The sequence below is a fragment of the Stenella coeruleoalba genome (assembly GCF_951394435.1).
Source record: "Stenella coeruleoalba genome assembly, contig: scaffold_134, whole genome shotgun sequence".
Taxonomy (NCBI): domain Eukaryota; kingdom Metazoa; phylum Chordata; class Mammalia; order Artiodactyla; family Delphinidae; genus Stenella; species Stenella coeruleoalba.
Window position 1 is genome coordinate 341306 of NW_027646170.1, and position 19952 is coordinate 361257.

At 43.9% G+C, this 19952-nt stretch overlaps 1 long non-coding RNA gene across 3 annotated transcripts in view; it reads left to right on the forward strand.

The window, feature by feature from the left end:
• Nucleotides 1-19952, forward strand: part of LOC307181290 — a 500419-nt gene that overhangs the window by 202552 nt on the left and 277915 nt on the right. For all 3 annotated transcript variants that reach the window (XR_013826336.1, XR_013826337.1, XR_013826338.1), the window contains exon 3: nucleotides 15400-15481. This is a non-coding gene — a long non-coding RNA (uncharacterized lncRNA). The remainder of the gene's footprint in view (nucleotides 1-15399; nucleotides 15482-19952) is intronic.

A 19952-nucleotide genomic window follows, 5' to 3' on the forward strand; every position in this document is an offset into this window, starting at 1 on the left:
GATGACCCTTTTGACCGGGGAGAAGTGAGACTTCATTGTAGTGCAGATTTCCTTTGCAAGCTTGCTTGGTTGGCCAAAAAGGGCGTATGCGTTTTTTCCTGAATATATTCAGGAAAAAACGCATACGCCCTTTTTGGCCAAGTGCATCATTGTGGACGTTCTGCCTCTTTTCCTATGCCTTCAATGCAATTCCAGTCTACCTCCTGAAATCGGTTTCCTGCAATTCTGCCCCGCTTTCAAGTCCTCTTGGCAGCCTTACTTCAGTCTATTTTTGGACGATAGCTGTCATTTATAACTCTGCAGGTTTGTGAATTACAGTGCCCCTGAGCTCCTTTCTTCAACTCGCTTTCTTGTGACCTGGCCGCAACACCGCAGGATGTCTACAGGCCCTAATCTGGTTCCGGCACGGCACGCTGAGCCTTTGGTTAATCCCTCTTCCTGGTGGGAAATGAGAGTTAAATTTGCCCATCCAGACACCTCCAGCTAGTCTCTCATTGGTTCTCGCTATTCCTGTTCATCTTCCACAGAAATTGCAAACTGGGCCAAACAGGAGGTTAAAGGGACTGACTCTCCAATTCGGGAGAGTGTTAGTAAAGCGTCTGGAATGTTGAACCCGAGTACCAGGGTACGAAAACTGAGACATATTTGCACACGTCTCCCGATCACATGGTTGATCATAATCTAGGTTCCACATGCATGTTTTAGCTGAAGGAACAATACCTTAAACCTGGAGAGTTGAGACCCGTGGAATGGGTACCATGCAATATGACTTCAAAGGGTCTTCATTTGCTCACGAACCCCTCCAATCCTATCACTGCTGCATTTATGCCCATGTACACATGCTTGATTCTCTTTCGGAGACATAGCAATCCATAGGTTTTAAGATACTTACTAGTCAGGTACATTCTTAGGCGTTTAATATGCGGTGTTGAGTCCATTTCGTTGAGCAAGGAGTAGCTCTTGTCTATTCCATATTTGGCTTAAGGAACTTTATCTGTGCTCATTTCAATCTCTGGTTTTATGCAGCACCCCAACTCACCTTTCCCCTTAAGCAAGCATAAGTTGGTTTTCTAAATTTGAGACCCTGTTCTGTTCTGTAATTCAGTTCCTGTGTAGCCAAGTTTCCATTCCGTGTATTACTGATATCTTATGATGTTTCTTTTTCTGTGTGACTTATTTCAGTTAGAATCATCATACCTGAATCCACTCATTGTGATGCTAAGGGCCTGATGACACAGATTTCATTGCTGAGTGATATTGCTTTGTAAGTAAATACCACAACTTCTTTATCCATTTTTCACTTTCTTCGATGTTGAACTTGTACTGTAAACGAGGTTCTTGTAAACAGAGCCGTTCCAAACATTGGGGTGGCTGTGTCTTTTTGATTTTAATTTCCCTAAGCTATAGGACCATAAGTGGAAGTGCCCTAGGTTCTGTTGCTTTGTTTTTTAGATGTTTCAGGAAACACCATACAATTCTCCCAAGTGGTTGTTGGCAATTTACATCCCGCCCATCAGCATAACAAGGCTCCCAGTTCTCCATGGCCTGTCCTGCCTTTCTGGATTTTACACTTTTTTCAGATGGCCCTTTTGACCGGGGGGAAGTGAGACTTCATTGTAGTGCAGATTTCCTTTGCAAGCTTGCTTGGTTGGCCAAAATGGGCGTATGCGTTTTTTCCTGAATATATTCAGGAAAAAACGCATACGCCCTTTTTGGCCAAGTGCATCATTGTGGACGTTCTGCCTCTTTTCCTATGCTTTCAATGCAATTCCAGTCTACCTCCTGAAATCGGTTTCCTGCAATTCTGCCCCGCTTTCAAGTCCTCTTGGCAGCCTTACTTCAGTCTATTTTTGGACGATAGCTGTCATTTATAACTCTGCAGGTTTGTGAATTACAGTGCCCCTGAGCTCCTTTCTTCAACTCGCTTTCTTGTGACCTGGCCGCAACACCGCAGGATGGCTTCAGGCCCTAATCTGGTTCCGGCACGGCACGCTGAGCCTTTGGTTAATTCCTCTTCCTGGTGGGAAATGAGAGTTAAATTTGCCCGTCCAGACACCTCCAGCTAGTCTCTCATTGGTTCTCTCTATTCCTGTTCATTTCCGCAGAAATTGCAAACTGGGCCAAACAGGAGGTTAAAGGGACTGACTCTCCAAGTGGGGAGAGTGTTAGTAAAGCATCTGGAATGTTGCACCCGAGTACCAGGGGAGGAAAACTGAGACATATTTGAACACGTCTCCCGTTCACATGGTTGATCATACTCTGGGTTCCACATGCATGTTTTAGCTGAAGGAAGAATACCTTAAACCTGGAGAGTTAAGACCCGTGTAATGGGTACCATGCAATATGACTTAAAAGGGTCTTCATTTGCTCACCGAACCTCTCCAATCCTATCACTGCTGCGTTTATGCCCCTGTACACATGCTTGATTCTCTTTCGGAGACATAGCAATCCATAGGTTTTAAGATACTTACTAGTCAGGTACATTCTTAGGCGTTTAATATGGGGTTTTGAGTCCATTTCGTTGAGCAAGGAGTAGCTCTTGTCTAATCCATATTTGGCTTAAGGAACTTTATCTGTGCTCATTTCAATCTCTGGTTTTATGCAGCACCCCAACTCACCTTTCCCCTTAAGCAAGCATAAGTTGGTTTTCTAAATTTGTGACCCTGTTCTGTTTTGGAATGCAGTTCCTGTGTAGCCAAGTTTACATTCCGTGTATTAGTGATAACTTATGATGTTTCTTTTTCTGTGTGACTTATTTCAGTTAGAATCATCATACCTGAATCCACTCATTATGCTGCTACGGGCCTGATGACATAGATTTCATTGCTGAGCGATACTGCATTTTACGTAAGTACCACAAGTTCTTTATCCATTTTTCACTTTCTGTGATATTGAACTTGTACGGTAAACGAGGTTCTTGTAAACGGAGGTGTCCCAAACTTTGGGGTGGCTGTGTCTTTTTGATTTTAATTTCCCTAAGCTATAGGACCATAAGTGGAAGTGCCCTAGGCTCTGATGCTTTGTTTTTTAGATGTTTCAGGAAACACCATACACTTCTCCCCAGTGGTTGTTGGCAATTTACATCCCGCCCATCAGCATAACAAGGCTCCCAGTTCTCCATGGCCTGTCCTGCCTTTCTGGAGTTTACGCTTTTTTCAGATGACCCTTTTGACCGGGGAGAAGTGAGACTTCATTGTAGTGCAGATTTCCTTTGCAAGCTTGCTTGGTTGGCCAAAAAGGGCGTATGCGTTTTTTCCTGAATATATTCAGGAAAAAACGCATACGCCCTTTTTGGCCAAGTGCATCATTGTGGACGTTCTGCCTCTTTTCCTATGCTTTCAATGCAATTCCAGTCTACCTCCTGAAATCGGTTTCCTGCAATTCTGCCCCGCTTTCAAGTCCTCTTGGCAGCCTTACTTCAGTCTATTTTTGGACGATAGCTGTCATTTATAACTCTGCAGGTTTGTGAATTACAGTGCCCCTGAGCTCCTTTCTTCAACTCGCTTTCTTGTGACCTGGCCGCAACACCGCAGGATGTCTTCAGGCCCTAATCTGGTTCTGGCACGGCACGCTGAGCCTTTGGTTAATTCCTCTTCCTGGTGGGAAATGAGAGTTATATTTGCCCATCCAGACACCTCCAGCTAGTCTTTCATTGGTTCTCGCTATTCCTGTTCATCTTCCACAGAAATTGCAAACTGGGCCAAACAGGAAGTTAAAGGGACTGACTCTCCAAGTGGGGAGAGTGTTAGTAAAGCGTCTGGAATGTTGCACCCGAGTACCAGGGTACGAAAACTGAGACATATTTGAACACGTCTCCCGATCACATGGTTGATCATACTCTAGGTTCCACATGCATGTTTTAGATGAAGGAAGAATACCTTAAACCTGGGTAGTTGAAACCCGTGGAATGGGTACCATGCAATATGACTTCAAAGGGTCTTCATTTGCTCACCGAACCTCTCCAATCCTATCACTGCTGCGTTTATGCCCCTGTACACATGCTTGATTCTCTTTCGGAGACATAGCAATCCATAGGTTTTAAGATACTTACTAGTCAGGTGCATTCTTAGGCGTTTAATATGGGGTTTTGTGTCCATTTCGTTGAGCAAGGAGTAGCTCTTGTGTATTCCATATTTGGCTTAAGGAACTTTATCTGTGCTCATTTCAATCTCTGGTTTTATGCAGCACCCCAACTCACCTTTCACCTTAAGCAAGCATAAGTTGGTTTTCTAAATTTGAGACCCTGTTCTGTTTTGGAATGCAGTTCATGTGTAGCCAAGTTTACATTCCGTGTATTAGTGATATCTTATGATGTTTCTTTTTCTGTGTGACTTATTTCAGTTAGAATCATCGTACCTGAATCCACTCATTATGCTGCTACGGACCTGATGACATAGATTTCATTGCTGAGTGATACTGCATTGTACGTAAGTACCACAAGTTCTTTATCCATTTTTCACTTTCTGTGATATTGAACTTGTACGGTAAACGAGGTTCTTGTAAACGGAGGCGTCCCAAACTTTGGGGTGGCTGTGTCTTTTTGATTTTAATTTCCCTAAGCTATAGGACCATAAGCGCAAGTGCCCTCGGCTCTGTTGCTTTGTTTTTTAGATGTTTCAGGAAACACCATACACTTCTCCCGAGTGGTTGTTGGCAATTTACATCCCGCCCATCAGCATAACAAGGCTCCCAGTTCTCCATGGCCTGTCCTGCCTTTCTGGATTTTACACTTTTTTCAGATGGCCCTTTTGACCGGGGGGAAGTGAGACTTCATTGTAGTGCAGATTTCCTTTGCAAGCTTGCTTGGTTGGCCAAAAAGGGCGTATGCGTTTTTTCCTGAATATATTCAGGAAAAAACGCATACGCCCATTTGGCCAAGTGCATCATTGTGGACGTTCTGCCTCTTTTCCTATGCTTTCAATGCAATTCCAGTCTACCTCCTGAAATCAGTTTCCCGCAATTCTGCCCCGCTTTCAAGTCCTCTTGGCAGCCTTACTTCACTCTATTTTTGGACGATAGCTGTCATTTATAACTCTGCAGGTTTGTGAATTACAGTGCCCCTGAGTTCCTTTCTTCAACTCGCTTTCTTGTGAGCTGGCTGCAACACCGCAGGATGGCTTCAGGCCCTAATCTGGTTTCGGCCCGGCATGCTGAGCCTTTGGTTAATTCCTCTTCCTGGTGGGAAATGAGAGTTGAATTTGCCCGTCCAGACACCTCCAGCTAGCCTCTCATTGGTTCTCGCTATTCCTGTTCATCTTCCGCAGAAATTGCAAACTGGGCCAAACAGGAGGTTAAAGGGACTGACTCTCCAAGTCGGGAGAGTGTTAGTAAAGCGTCTGGAATGTTGCACCCGAGTACCAGGGGAGGAAAACTGAGACATATTTGAACACGTCTCCCGTTCACATGGTTGATCATACTCTGGGTTCCACATGCATGTTTTAGCTGAAGGAAGAATACCTTAAACCTGGAGAGTTGAGACCCGTGTAATGGGTACCATGCAATATGACTTCAAAGGGTCTTCATTTGCTCACCGAACCTCCCCAATCCTATCACTGCTGCGTTTATGCCCCTGTACACACGCTTGATTCTCTTTTGGAGACATAGCAATCCATAGGTTTTAAGATACTTACTAGTCAGGTACATTCTTAGGCGTTTAATATGGGGTTTTGAGTCCATTTCGTTGAGCAAGGAGTAGCTCTTGTCTATTCCATATTTGGCTTAAGGAACTTTATCTGTGCTCATTTCAATCTCTGGTTTTATGCAGCACCCCAACTCACCTTTCCCCTTAAGCAAGCATAAGTTGGTTTTCTAAATTTGAGACCCTGTTCTGTTTTGGAATGCAGTTCCTGTGTAGCCAAGTTTACATTCCGTGTATTAGTGATATCTTATGATGTTTCTTTTTCTGTGTGACTTATTTCAGTTAGAATCATCATACCTGAATCCACTCATTGTGCTGCTAAGGGCCTGATGACACAGATTTCATTGCTGAGTGATATTGCTTTGTAAGTAAATACCACAACTTCTTTATCCATTTTTCACTTTCTGCGATGTTGAACTTGTACTGTAAACGAGGTTCTTGTAAACAGAGCCGTTCCAAACTTTGGGGTGGCTGTGTCTTTTTCATTTTAATTTCCCTAAGCTATAGGACCATAAGTGGAAGTGCCCTAGGTTCTGTTGCTTTGTTTTTTAGATGTTTCAGGAAACACCATACACTTCTCCTGAGTGGTTGTTGGCAAATTACATCCCGCCCATCAGCATAACAAGGCTCCCAGTTCTCCATGGCCTGTCCTGCCTTTCTGGATTTTACACTTTTTTCAGATGGCCCTTTTGACCGGGGGGAAGTGAGACTTCATTGTAGTGCAGATTTCCTTTGCAAGCTTGCTTGGTTGGCCAAAAAGGGCGTATGCGTTTTTTCCTGAATATATTCAGGAAAAAACGCATACGCCCTTTTTGGCCAAGTGCATCATTGTGGACGTTCTGCCTCTTTTCCTATGCTTTCAATTCAATTCCAGTCTACCTCCTGAAATCGGTTTCCTGCAATTCTGCCCCGCTTTCAAGTCCTCTTGGCAGCCTTACTTCAGTCTATTTTTGGACGATAGCTGTCATTTATAACTCTGCAGGTTTGTGAATTACAGTGCCCCTGAGCTCCTTTCTTCAACTCGCTTTCTTGTGACCTGGCCGCAACACCGCAGGATGGCTTCAGGCCCTAATCTGGTTCCGGCACGGCACGCTGAGCCTTTGGTAAATTCCTCTTCCTGGTGGGAAATGAGAGTTAAATTTGCCCGTCCAGACACCTCCAGGTAGTCTCTCATTGGTTCTCGCTATTCCTGTTCATCTTCCGCAGAAATTGCAAACTGGGCCAAACAGGAGGTTAAAGGGACTGACTCTCCAAGTGGGGAGAGTGTTAGTAAAGCGTCTGGAATGTTGCACCCGAGTACCAGGGGAGGAAAACTGAGACATATTTGAACACGTCTCCCGTTCACATGGTTGATCATACTCTGGGTTCCACATGCATGTTTTAGCTGAAGGAAGAATACCTTAAACCTGGAGAGTTAAGACCCGTGTAATGGGTACCATGCAATATGACTTCAAAGGGTCTTCATTTGCTCACGAACCTCTCCAATCCTATCACTGCTGCGTTTATGCCCCTGTACACATGCTTGATTCTCTTTCGGAGACGTAGCAATCCATAGGTTTTAAGATACTTACTAGTCAGGTACATTCTTAGGCGTTTAATATGGGGTGTTGAGTCCATGTCGTCGAGCAAGGAGTAGCTCTTGTCTATTCCATATTTGGCTTAAGGAACTTTATCTGTGCTCATTTCAATCTCTGGTTTTATGCAGCACCCCAACTCACCTTTCCCCTTAAGCAAGCATAAGTTGGTTTTCTAAATTTGAGACCCTGTTCTGTTCTGTAATTCAGTTCCTGTGTAGCCAAGTTTCCATTCCGTGTATTACTGATATCTTATGATGTTTCTTTTTCTGTGTGACTTATTTCAGTTAGAATCATCATACCTGAATCCACTCATTGTGCTGCTAAGGGCCTGATGACACAGATTTCATTGCTGAGTGATATTGCTTTGTAAGTAAATACCACAACTTCTTTATCCATTTTTCACTTTCTGCGATGTTGAACTTGTACTGTAAACGAGGTTCTTGTAAACAGAGCCGTTCCAAACTTTGGGGTGGCTGTGTCTTTTTGATTTTAATTTCCCTAAGCTATAGGACCATAAGTGGATGTGCCCTAGGTTCTGTTGCTTTGTTTTTTAGATGTTTCAGGAAACACCATACACTTCTCCCAAGTGGTTGTTGGCAATTTACATCCCGCCCATCAGCATAACAAGGCTCCCAGTTCTCCATGGCCTGTCCTGCCTTTCTGGATTTTACACTTTTTTCAGATGGCCCTTTTGACCAGGGGGAAGTGAGACTTCATTGTAGTGCAGATTTCCTTTGCAAGCTTGCTTGGTTGGCCAAAAAGGGCGTATGCGTTTTTTCCTGAATATATTCAGGAAAAAACGCATACGCCCTTTTTGGCCAAGTGCATCATTGTGGACGTTCTGCCTCTTTTCCTATGCTTTCAATGCAATTCCAGTCTACCTCCTGAAATCGGTTTCCTGCAATTCTGCCCCGCTTTCAAGTCCTCTTGGCAGCCTTACTTCAGTCTATTTTTGGACGATAGCTGTCATTTATAACTCTGAAGGTTTGTGAATTACAGTGCCCCTGAGCTCCTTTCTTCAACTCGCTTTCTTGTGACCTGGCCGCAACACCGCAGGATGTCTTCAGGCCCTAAACTGGTTCTGGCACGGCACGCTGAGCCTTTGGTTAATTCCTCTTCCTGGTGGGAAATGAGAGTTATATTTGCCCATCCAGACACCTCCAGCTAGTCTTTCATTGGTTCTCGCTATTCCTGTTCATCTTCCACAGAAATTGCAAACTGGGCCAAACAGGAGGTTAAAGGGACTGACTCTCCAAGTGGGGAGAGTGTTAGTAAAGCGTCTGGAATGTTGCACCCGAGTACCAGGGTACGAAAACTGAGACATATTTGAACACGTCTCCCGATCACATGGTTGATCATACTCTAGGTTCCACATGCATGTTTTAGATGAAGGAAGAATACCTTAAACCTGGATAGTTGAAACCCGTGGAATGGGTACCATGCAATATGACTTCAAAGGGTCTTCATTTGCTCACGAACCTCTCCAATCCTATCACTGCTGCGTTTATGCCCCTGTACACATGCTTGATTCTCTTTCGGAGACATAGCAATCCATAGGTTTTAAGATACTTACTAGTCAGGTGCATTCTTAGGCGTTTAATATGGGGTTTTGTGTCCATTTCGTTGAGCAAGGAGTAGCTCTTGTGTATTCCATATTTGGCTTAAGGAACTTTATCTGTGCTCATTTCAATCTCTGGTTTTATGCAGCACCCCAACTCACCTTTCACCTTAAGCAAGCATAAGTTGGTTTTCTAAATTTGAGACCCTGTTCTGTTTTGGAATGCAGTTCCTGTGTAGCCAAGTTTACATTCCGTGTATTAGTGATATCTTATGATGTTTCTTTTTCTGTGTGACTTATTTCAGTTAGAATCATCGTACCTGAATCCACTCATTATGCTGCTACGGGCCTGATGACATAGATTTCATTGCTGAGTGATACTGCATTGTACGTAAGTACCACAAGTTCTTTATCCATTTTTCACTTTCTGTGATATTGAACTTGTACGGTAAACGAGGTTCTTGTAACCGGAGGCGTCCCAAACTTTGGGGTGGCTGTGTCTTTTTGATTTTAATTTCCCTAAGCTATAGGACCATAAGCGCAAGTGCCCTCGGCTCTGTTGCTTTGTTTTTTAGATGTTTCAGGAAACACCATACACTTCTCCTGAGTGTCTGTTGGCAATTTACATCCCGCCCATCAGCATAACAAGGCTCCCAGTTCTCCATGGCCTGTCCTGCCTTTCTGGATTTTACACTTTTTTCAGATGGCCCTTTTGACCGGGGGGAAGTGAGACTTCATTGTAGTGCAGATTTCCTTTGCAAGCTTGCTTGGTTGGCCAAAAAGGGCGTATGCGTTTTTTCCTGAATATATTCAGGAAAAAACGCATACGCCCTTTTTGGCCAAGTGCATCATTGTGGACGTTCTGCCTCTTTTCCTATGCCTTCAATGCAATTCCAGTCTACCTCCTGAAATCGGTTTCCTGCAATTCTGCCCCGCTTTCAAGTCCTCTTGGCAGCCTTACTTCAGTCTATTTTTGGACGATAGCTGTCATTTATAACTCTGCAGGTTTGTGAATTACAGTGCCCCTGAGCTCCTTTCTTCAACTCGCTTTCTTGTGACCTGGCCGCAACACTGCAGGATGTCTTCAGGCCCTAATCTGGTTCTGGCACGGCACGCTGAGCCTTTGGTTAATTCCTCTTCCTGGTGGGAAATGAGAGTTATATTTGCCCATCCAGACACCTCCAGCTAGTCTTTCATTGGTTCTCGCTATTCCTGTTCATCTTCCACAGAAATTGCAAACTGGGCCAAACAGGAAGTTAAAGGGACTGACTCTCCAAGTGGGGAGAGTGTTAGTAAAGCGTCTGGAATGTTGCACCCGAGTACCAGGGTACGAAAACTGAGACATATTTGAACACGTCTCCCGATCACATGGTTGATCATACTCTAGGTTCCACATGCATGTTTTAGATGAAGGAAGAATACCTTAAACCTGGGTAGTTGAAACCCGTGGAATGGGTACCATGCAATATGACTTCAAAGGGTGTTCATTTGCTCACGAACCTCTCCAATCCTATCACTGCTGCGTTTATGCCCCTGTACACATGCTTGATTCTCTTTCGGAGACATAGCAATCCATAGGTTTTAAGATACTTACTAGTGAGGTGCATTCTTAGGCGTTTAATATGCGGTGTTGAGTCCATTTCGTTGAGCAAGGAGTAGCTCTTGTCTGTTCCATATTTGGCTTAAGGAACATTATCTGTGCTCATTTCAATCTCTGGTTTTTTGCAGCACCCCAACTCACCTTTCCCCTTAAGCAAGCATAAGTTGGTTTTCGAAATTTGAGACCCTGTTCTGTTTTGGAATGCAGTTCCTGTGTAGCCAAGTTTACATTCCGTGTATTACTGATATCTTATGATGTTTCTTTTTCTGTGTGACTTATTTCAGTTAGAATCATCATACCTGAATCCAATCATTGTGCTGCTAAGGGCCTGATGACACAGATTTCATTGCTGAGTGATATTGCTTTGTAAGTAAATACCACAACTTTTTTATCCATTTTTCACTTTCTGCGATGTTGAACTTGTACTGTAAACGAGGTTCTTGTAAACAGAGCCGTTCCAAACTTTGGGGTGGCTGTGTCTTTTTGATTTTAATTTCCCTAAGCTATAGGACCATAAGTGGAAGTGCCCTAGGCTCTGATGCTTTGTTTTTTAGATGTTTCAGGAAACACCATACACTTCTCCTGAGCATCTGTTGGCAATTTACATCCCGCCCATCAGCATAACAAGGCTCCCAGTTCTCCATGGCCTGTCCTGCCTTTCTGGAGTTTACACTTTTTTCAGATGGCCCTTTTGACCGGGGAGAAGTGAGACTTCATTGTAGTGCAGATTTCCTTTGCAAGTTTGCTTGGTTGGCCAAAAAGGGCGTATGCGTTTTTTCCTGAATATATTCAGGAAAAAACGCATACGCCCTTTTTGGCCAAGTGCATAATTGTGGGCCTTCTGCCTCTTTTCCTATGCCTTTAATGCAATTCCAGTCTACCTCCTGAAATCGGTTTCCTGCAATTCTGCCCCGCTTTCAAGTCCTCTTGGCAGCCTTACTTCAGTCTATTTTTGGACGATAGCTGTCAATTATAACTCTGCAGGTTTGTGAATTACAGTGCCCCTGAGCTCCTTTCTTCAACTCGCTTTCTTGTGACCTGGCCGCAACACCGCAGGATGTCTACAGGCCCTAATCTGGTTCTGGCATGGCACACTGAGCCTTTGGTTAATTCCTCTTCCTGGTGGGAAATGAGAGTTAAATTTGCCCATCCAGACACCTCCAGCTAGTCTCTCATTGGTTCTCGCTATTCCTGTTCATCTTCCACAGAAATTGCAAACTGGGCCAAACAGGAGGTTAAAGGGACTGACTCTCCAAGTGGGGAGAGTGTTAGTAAAGCGTCTGGAATGTTGAACCCGAGTACCAGGGTACGAAAACTGAGACATATTTGAACACGTCTCCCGATCACATGGTTGATCATAATCTAGGTTCCACATGCATGTTTTAGCTGAAGGAACAATACCTTAAACTTGGAGAGTTGAGACCCGTGGAATGGGTACCATGCAATATGACTTCAAAGGGTCTTCATTTGCTCACGAACCCCTCCAATCCTATCACTGCTGCATTTATGCCCATGTACACATGCTTGATTCTCTTTCGGAGACATAGCAATCCATAGGTTTTAAGATACTTACTAGTCAGGTACATTCTTAGGCGTTTAATATGCGGTGTTGAGTCCATTTCGTTGCGCAAGGAGTAGCTCTTGTCTATTCCATATTTGGCTTAAGGAACTTTATCTGTGCTCATTTCAATCTCTGGTTTTATGCAGCACCCCAACTCACCTTTCCCCTTAAGCAAGCATAAGATGGTTTTCTAAATTTGAGACCCTGTTCTGTTTTGGAATGCAGTTCCTGTGTAGCCAAGTTTACATTCCGTGTATTAGTGATATCTTATGATGTTTCTTTTTCTGTGTGACTTATTTCAGTTAGAATCATCATACCTGAATCCACTCATTGTGCTGCTAAGGGCCTGATGACACAGATTTCATTTCTGAGTGATATTGCTTTGTAAGTAAATACCACAACTTCTTTATCCATTTTTCACTTTCTGCGATGTTGAACTTGTACTGTAAACGAGGTTCTTGTAAACAGAGCCGTTCCAAACTTTGGGGTGGCTGTGTCTTTTTCATTTTAATTTCCCTAAGCTATAGGACCATAAGTGGAAGTGCCCTAGGTTCTGTTGCTTTGTTTTTTAGTTGTTTCAGGAAACACCATACACTTCTCCCAAGTGGTTCTTGGCAATTTACATCCCGCCCATCAGCATAACAAGGCTCCCAGTTCTCCATGGCCTGTCCTGCCTTTCTGGATTTTACACTTTTTTCAGATGGCCCTTTTGACCGGGGGGAAGTGAGACTTCATTGTAGTGCAGATTTCCTTTGCAAGCTTGCTTGGTTGGCCAAAAAGGGCGTATTCGTTTTTTCCTGAATATATTCAGGAAAAAACGCATACGCCCTTTTTGGCCAAGTGCATCATTGTGGACGTTCTGCCTCTTTTCCTATGCTTTCAATGCAATTCCAGTCTACCTCCTGAAATCGGTTTCCTGTAATTCTGCCCCGCTTTCAAGTCCTCTTGGCAGCCTTACTTCAGTCTATTTTTGGACGATAGCTGTCATTTATAACTCTGCAGGTTTGTGAATTACAGTGCCCCTGAGCTCCTTTCTTCAACTCGCTTTCTTGTGACCTGGCCGCAACTCCGCAGGATGGCTTCAGGCCCTAATCTGGTTCCGGCCCGGCATGCTGAGCCTTTGGTTAATTACTCTTCCTGGTGGGAAATGAGAGTTGAATTTGCCCGTCCAGACACCTCCAGCTAGCCTCTCATTGGTTCTCGCTATTCCTGTTCATCTTCCGCAGAAATTGCAAACTGGGCCAAACAGGAGGTTAAAGGGACTGACTCTCCAAGTCGGAAGAGTGTTAGTAAAGCATCTGGAATGTTGCACCCGAGTACCAGGGGAGGAAAACTGAGACATATTTGAACACGTCTCCAGATCACATGGTTGATCATACTCTGGGTTCCACATGCATGTTTTAGCTGAAGGAAGAATACCTAAAATCTGGGTAGTTGAAACCCGTGGAATGGGTACCATGCAATATGACTTCAAAGGGTCTTCATTTGCTCACTGAACCTCTCCAATCCTATCACTGCTGCGTTTATGCCCCTGTACACATGCTTGATTCTCTTTCGGAGACATAGCAATCTATGGGTTTTAAGATACTTACTAGTCAGGTACATTCTTAGGCGTTTAATATGCGGTGTTGAGTCCATTTCGTTGAGCAAGGAGTAGCTCTTGTCTATTCCATATTTGGCTTAAGGAACTTTATCTGTGCTCATTTCCATCTCTGGTTTTATGCAGCACCCCAACTCACCTTTACCCTTAAGCAAGCATAAGTTGGTTTTCTAAATTTGAGACCCTGTTCTGTTCTGTAATTCAGTTCCTGTGTAGCCAAGTTTACATTCCGTGTATTACTGATATCTTATGATGTTTCTTTTTCTGTGTGACTTATTTCAGTTAGAATCATCATACCTGAATCCACTCATTGTGCTGCTAAGGGCCTGATGACACAGATTTCATTGCTGAGTGATATTGCTTTGTAAGTAAATACCACAACTTCTTTATCCATTTTTCACTTTCTGCGATGTTGAACTTGTACTGTAAACGAGGTTCTTGTAAACAGAGCCGTTCCAAACTTTGGGGTGGCTGTGTCTTTTTGATTTTAATTTCCCTAAGCTATAGGACCATAAGTGGAAGTGCCCTAGGTTCTGTTGCTTTGTATTTTTGATGTTTCAGGAAACACCATACACTTCTCCCGAGTGGTTGTTGGCAATTTACATCCCGCCCATCAGCATAACAAGGCTCCCAGTTCTCCATGGCCTGTCCTGCCTTTCTGGATTTTACACTTTTTTCAGATGGCCCTTTTGACCGGGGGGAAGTGAGACTTCATTGTAGTGCAGATTTCCTTTGCAAGCTTGCTTGGTTGGCCAAAAAGGGCGTATGCGTTTTTTCCTGAATATATTCAGGAAAAAACGCATACGCCCTTTTTGGCCAAGTGCATCATTGTGGACGTTCGGCCTCTTTTCCTATGCTTTCAATGCAATTCCAGTCTACCTCCTGAAATCGGTTTCCTGCAATTCTGCCCCGCTTTCAAGTCCTCTTGGCAGCCTTACTTCAGTCTATTTTTGGACGATAGCTGTCATTTATAACTCTGCAGGTTTGTGAATTACAGTGCCCCTGAGCTCCTTTCTTCAACTCGTTTTCTTGTGAGCTGGCCGCAACACCGCAGGATGGCTTCAGGCCCTAATCTGGTTCCGGCACGGCACACTGAGCCTTTGGTTATTTCCTCTTCTTGGTGGGAAATGAGAGTTAAATTTGCCCGTCCAGACACCTCCAGGTAGTCTCTCATTGGTTCTCGCTATTCCTGTTCATCTTCCGCAGAAATTGCAAACTGGGCCAAACAGGAGGTTAAAGGGACTGACTCTCCAAGTCGGGAGAGTGTTAGTAAAGCGTCTGGAATGTTGCACCCGAGTACCAGGGGAAGAAAACTGAGACATATTTGAACACGTCTCCCGTTCACATGGTTGATCATACTTGGGTTCCACATGCATGTTTTAGCTGAAGGAAGAATACCTAAAACCTGGGTAGTTGAAACCCGTGGAATGGGTACCATGCAATATGACTTCAAAGGGTCTTCATTTGCTCACCGAACCTCTCCAATCCTATCACTGCTGCGTTTATGCCCCTGTACACATGCTTGATTCTCTTTCGGAGACATAGCAATCTATAGGTTTTAAGATACTTACTAGTCAGGTACATTCTTAGGCGTTTAATATGCGGTGTTGAGTCCATTTCGTTGAGCAAGGAGTAGCTCTTGTCTATTCCATATTTGGCTTAAGGAACTTTATCTGTGCTCATTTCAATCTCTGGTTTTATGCAGCACCCCAACTCACCTTTCCCCTTAAGCAAGCATAAGTTGGTTTTCGAAATTTGAGACCCTGTTCTGTTCTGTAATTCAGTTCCTGTGTAGCCAAGTTTACATTCCGTGTATTACTGATATCTTATGATGTTTCTTTTTCTGTGTGACTTATTTCAGTTAGAATCATCATACCTGAATCCACTCATTGTGCTGCTAAGGGCCTGATGACACAGATTTCATTGCTGAGTGATATTGATTTTTAAGTAAATACCACAACTTCTTTAACCATTTTTCACTTTCTGCGATGTTGAACTTGTACTGTAAACGAGGTTCTTGTAAACAGAGCCGTTCCAAACTTTGGGGTGGCTGTGTCTTTTTGATTTTAAATTCCCTAAGCTATAGGACCATAAGTGGAAGTGCCCTAGGCTCTGTTGCTTTGTTTTTTAGATGTTTCAGGAAACACCATACACTTCTCCCGAGTGGTTGTTGGCAATTTACATCCCGCCCATCAGCATAACAAGGCTCCCAGTTCTCCATGGCCTGTCCTGCCTTTCTGGATTTTACACTTTTTTCAGATGGCCCTTTTGACCAGGGGGAAGTGAGACTTCATTGTAGTGCAGATTTCCTTTGCAAGCTTGCTTGGTTGGCCAAAAAGGGCGTATGCGTTTTTTCCTGAATATATTCAGGAAAAAACGCATACGCCCTTTTTGGCCAAGTGCATCATTGTGGACGTTCTGCCTCTTTTCCTATGCTTTCAATGCAATTCCAGTCTACCTCCTGAAATCGGTTTCCTGCAATTCTGCCCCGTTTTCAAGTCCTCTTGGCAGCCTTACTTCAGTCTATTTTTGGACGATAGCTGTCATTTATAACTCTGCAGGTTTGTGAATTACAGTGCCCCTGAGCTCCTTTCTTCAACTCGCTTTCTTGTGACCTGGCCGCAACACCGCAGGATGGCTTCAGGCCCTAATCTGGTTCCGGCCCGGCATGCTGAGCCTTTGGTTAATTCCTCTTCCTGGTGGGAAATGAGAGTTGAATTTGCCTGTCCAGACACCTCCAGCTAGCCTCTCATTGGTTCTCGCTATTCCTGTTCATCTTCCGCAGAAATTGCAAACTGGGCCAAACAGGAGGTTAAAGGGACTGACTCTCCAAGTCGGGAGAGTGTTAGTAAAGCGTCTGGAATGTTGCACCCGAGTACCAGGGGAGGAAAACTGAGACATATTTGAACACGTCTCCCGTTCACATGGTTGATCATACTCTGGGTTCCACATGCATGTTTTAGCTGAAGGAAGAATACCTTAAACCTGGAGAGTTGAGACCCGTGTAATGGGTACCATGCAATATGACTTCAAAGGGTCTTCATTTGCTCCCCGAACCTCTCCAATCCTATCACTGCTGCGTTTATGCCCCTGTACACACGCTTGATTCTCTTTTGGAGACATAGCAATCCATAGGTTTTAAGATACTTACTAGTCAGGTACATTCTTAGGCGTTTAATATGGGGTTTTGAGTCCATTTCGTTGAGCAAGGAGTAGCTCTTGTCTATTCCATATTTGGCTTAAGGAACTTTATCTGTGCTCATTTCAATCTCTGGTTTTATGCAGCACCCCAACTCACCTTTCCCCTTAAGCAAGCATAAGTTGGTTTTCTAAATTTGAGACCCTGTTCTGTTTTGGAATGCAGTTCCTGTGTAGCCAAGTTTACATTCCGTGTATTAGTGATATCTTATGATGTTTCTTTTTCTGTGTGACTTATTTCAGTTAGAATCATCATACCTGAATCCACTCATTGTGCTGCTAAGGGCCTGATGACACAGATTTCATTGCTGAGTGATATTGCTTTGTAAGTAAATACCACAACTTCTTTATCCATTTTTCACTTTCTGCGATGTTGAACTTGTACTGTAAACGAGGTTCTTGTAAACAGAGCCGTTCCAAACTTTGGGGTGGCTGTGTCTTTTTGATTTTAATTTCCCTAAGCTATAGGACCATAAGTGGATGTGCCCTAGGTTCTGTTGCTTTGTTTTTTAGATGTTTCAGGAAACACCATACACTTCTCCCAAGTGGTTGTTGGCAATTTACATCCCGCCCATCAGCATAACAAGGCTCCCAGTTCTCCATGGCCTGTCCTGCCTTTCTGGATTTTACACTTTTTTCAGATGGCCCTTTTGACCGGGGGGAAGTGAGACTTCATTGTAGTGCAGATTTCCTTTGCAAGCTTGCTTGGTTGGCCAAAAAGGGCGTATGCGTTTTTTCCTGAATATATTCAGGAAAAAACGCATACGCCCTTTTTGGCCAAGTGCATCATTGTGGACGTTCTGCCTCTTTTCCTATGCTTTCAATGCAATTCCAGTCTACCTCCTGAAATCGGTTTCCTGCAATTCTGCCCCGCTTTCAAGTCCTCTTGGCAGCCTTACTTCAGTCTATTTTTGGACGATAGCTGTCATTTATAACTCTGAAGGTTTGTGAATTACAGTGCCCCTGAGCTCCTTTCTTCAACTCGCTTTCTTGTGACCTGGCCGCAACACCGCAGGATGTCTTCAGGCCCTAAACTGGTTCTGGCACGGCACGCTGAGCCTTTGGTTAATTCCTCTTCCTGGTGGGAAATGAGAGTTATATTTGCCCATCCAGACACCTCCAGCTAGTCTTTCATTGGTTCTCGCTATTCCTGTTCATCTTCCACAGAAATTGCAAACTGGGCCAAACAGGAGGTTAAAGGGACTGACTCTCCAAGTGGGGAGAGTGTTAGTAAAGCGTCTGGAATGTTGCACCCGAGTACCAGGGTACGAAAACTGAGACATATTTGAACACGTCTCCCGATCACATGGTTGATCATACTCTAGGTTCCACATGCATGTTTTAGATGAAGGAAGAATACCTTAAACCTGGGTAGTTGAAACCCGTGGAATGGGTACCATGCAATATGACTTCAAAGGGTCTTCATTTGCTCACGAACCTCTCCAATCCTATCACTGCTGCGTTTATGCCCCTGTACACATGCTTGATTCTCTTTCGGAGACATAGCAATCCATAGGTTTTAAGATACTTACTAGTCAGGTGCATTCTTAGGCGTTTAATATGGGGTTTTGTGTCCATTTCGTTGAGCAAGGAGTAGCTCTTGTGTATTCCATATTTGGCTTAAGGAACTTTATCTGTGCTCATTTCAATCTCTGGTTTTATGCAGCACCCCAACTCACCTTTCACCTTAAGCAAGCATAAGTTGGTTTTCTAAATTTGAGACCCTGTTCTGTTTTGGAATGCAGTTCCTGTGTAGCCAAGTTTACATTCCGTGTATTAGTGATATCTTATGATGTTTCTGTTTCTGTGTGACTTATTTCAGTTAGAATCATCGTACCTGAATCCACTCATTATGCTGCTACGGGCCTGATGACATAGATTTCATTGCTGAGTGATACTGCATTGTACGTAAGTACCACAAGTTCTTTATCCATTTTTCACTTTCTGTGATATTGAACTTGTACGGTAAACGAGGTTCTTGTAACCGGAGGCGTCCCAAACTTTGGGGTGGCTGTGTCTTTTTGATTTTAATTTCCCTAAGCTATAGGACCATAAGCGCAAGTGCCCTCGGCTCTGTTGCTTTGTTTTTTAGATGTTTCAGGAAACACCATACACTTCTCCTGAGTGTCTGTTGGCAATTTACATCCCGCCCATCAGCATAACAAGGCTCCCAGTTCTCCATGGCCTGTCCTGCCTTTCTGGATTTTACACTTTTTTCAGATGGCCCTTTTGACCGGGGGGAAGTGAGACTTCATTGTAGTGCAGATTTCCTTTGCAAGCTTGCTTGGTTGGCCAAAAAGGGCGTATGCGTTTTTTCCTGAATATATTCAGGAAAAAACGCATACGCCCTTTTTGGCCAAGTGCATCATTGTGGACGTTCTGCCTCTTTTCCTATGCCTTCAATGCAATTCCAGTCTACCTCCTGAAATCGGTTTCCTGCAATTCTGCCCCGCTTTCAAGTCCTCTTGGCAGCCTTACTTCAGTCTATTTTTGGACGATAGCTGTCATTTATAACTCTGCAGGTTTGTGAATTACAGTGCCCCTGAGCTCCTTTCTTCAACTCGCTTTCTTGTGACCTGGCCGCAACACTGCAGGATGTCTTCAGGCCCTAATCTGGTTCTGGCACGGCACGCTGAGCCTTTGGTTAATTCCTCTTCCTGGTGGGAAATGAGAGTTATATTTGCCCATCCAGACACCTCCAGCTAGTCTTTCATTGGTTCTCGCTATTCCTGTTCATCTTCCACAGAAATTGCAAACTGGGCCAAACAGGAAGTTAAAGGGACTGACTCTCCAAGTGGGGAGAGTGTTAGTAAAGCGTCTGGAATGTTGCACCCGAGTACCAGGGTACGAAAACTGAGACATATTTGAACACGTCTCCCGATCACATGGTTGATCATACTCTAGGTTCCACATGCATGTTTTAGATGAAGGAAGAATACCTTAAACCTGGGTAGTTGAAACCCGTGGAATGGGTACCATGCAATATGACTTTAAAGGGTGTTCATTTGCTCACGAACCTCTCCAATCCTATCACTGCTGCGTTTATGCCCCTGTACACATGCTTGATTCTCTTTCGGAGACATAGCAATCCATAGGTTTTAAGATACTTACTAGTGAGGTGCATTCTTAGGCGTTTAATATGCGGTGTTGAGTCCATTTCGTTGAGCAAGGAGTAGCTCTTGTCTGTTCCATATTTGGCTTAAGGAACTTTATCTGTGCT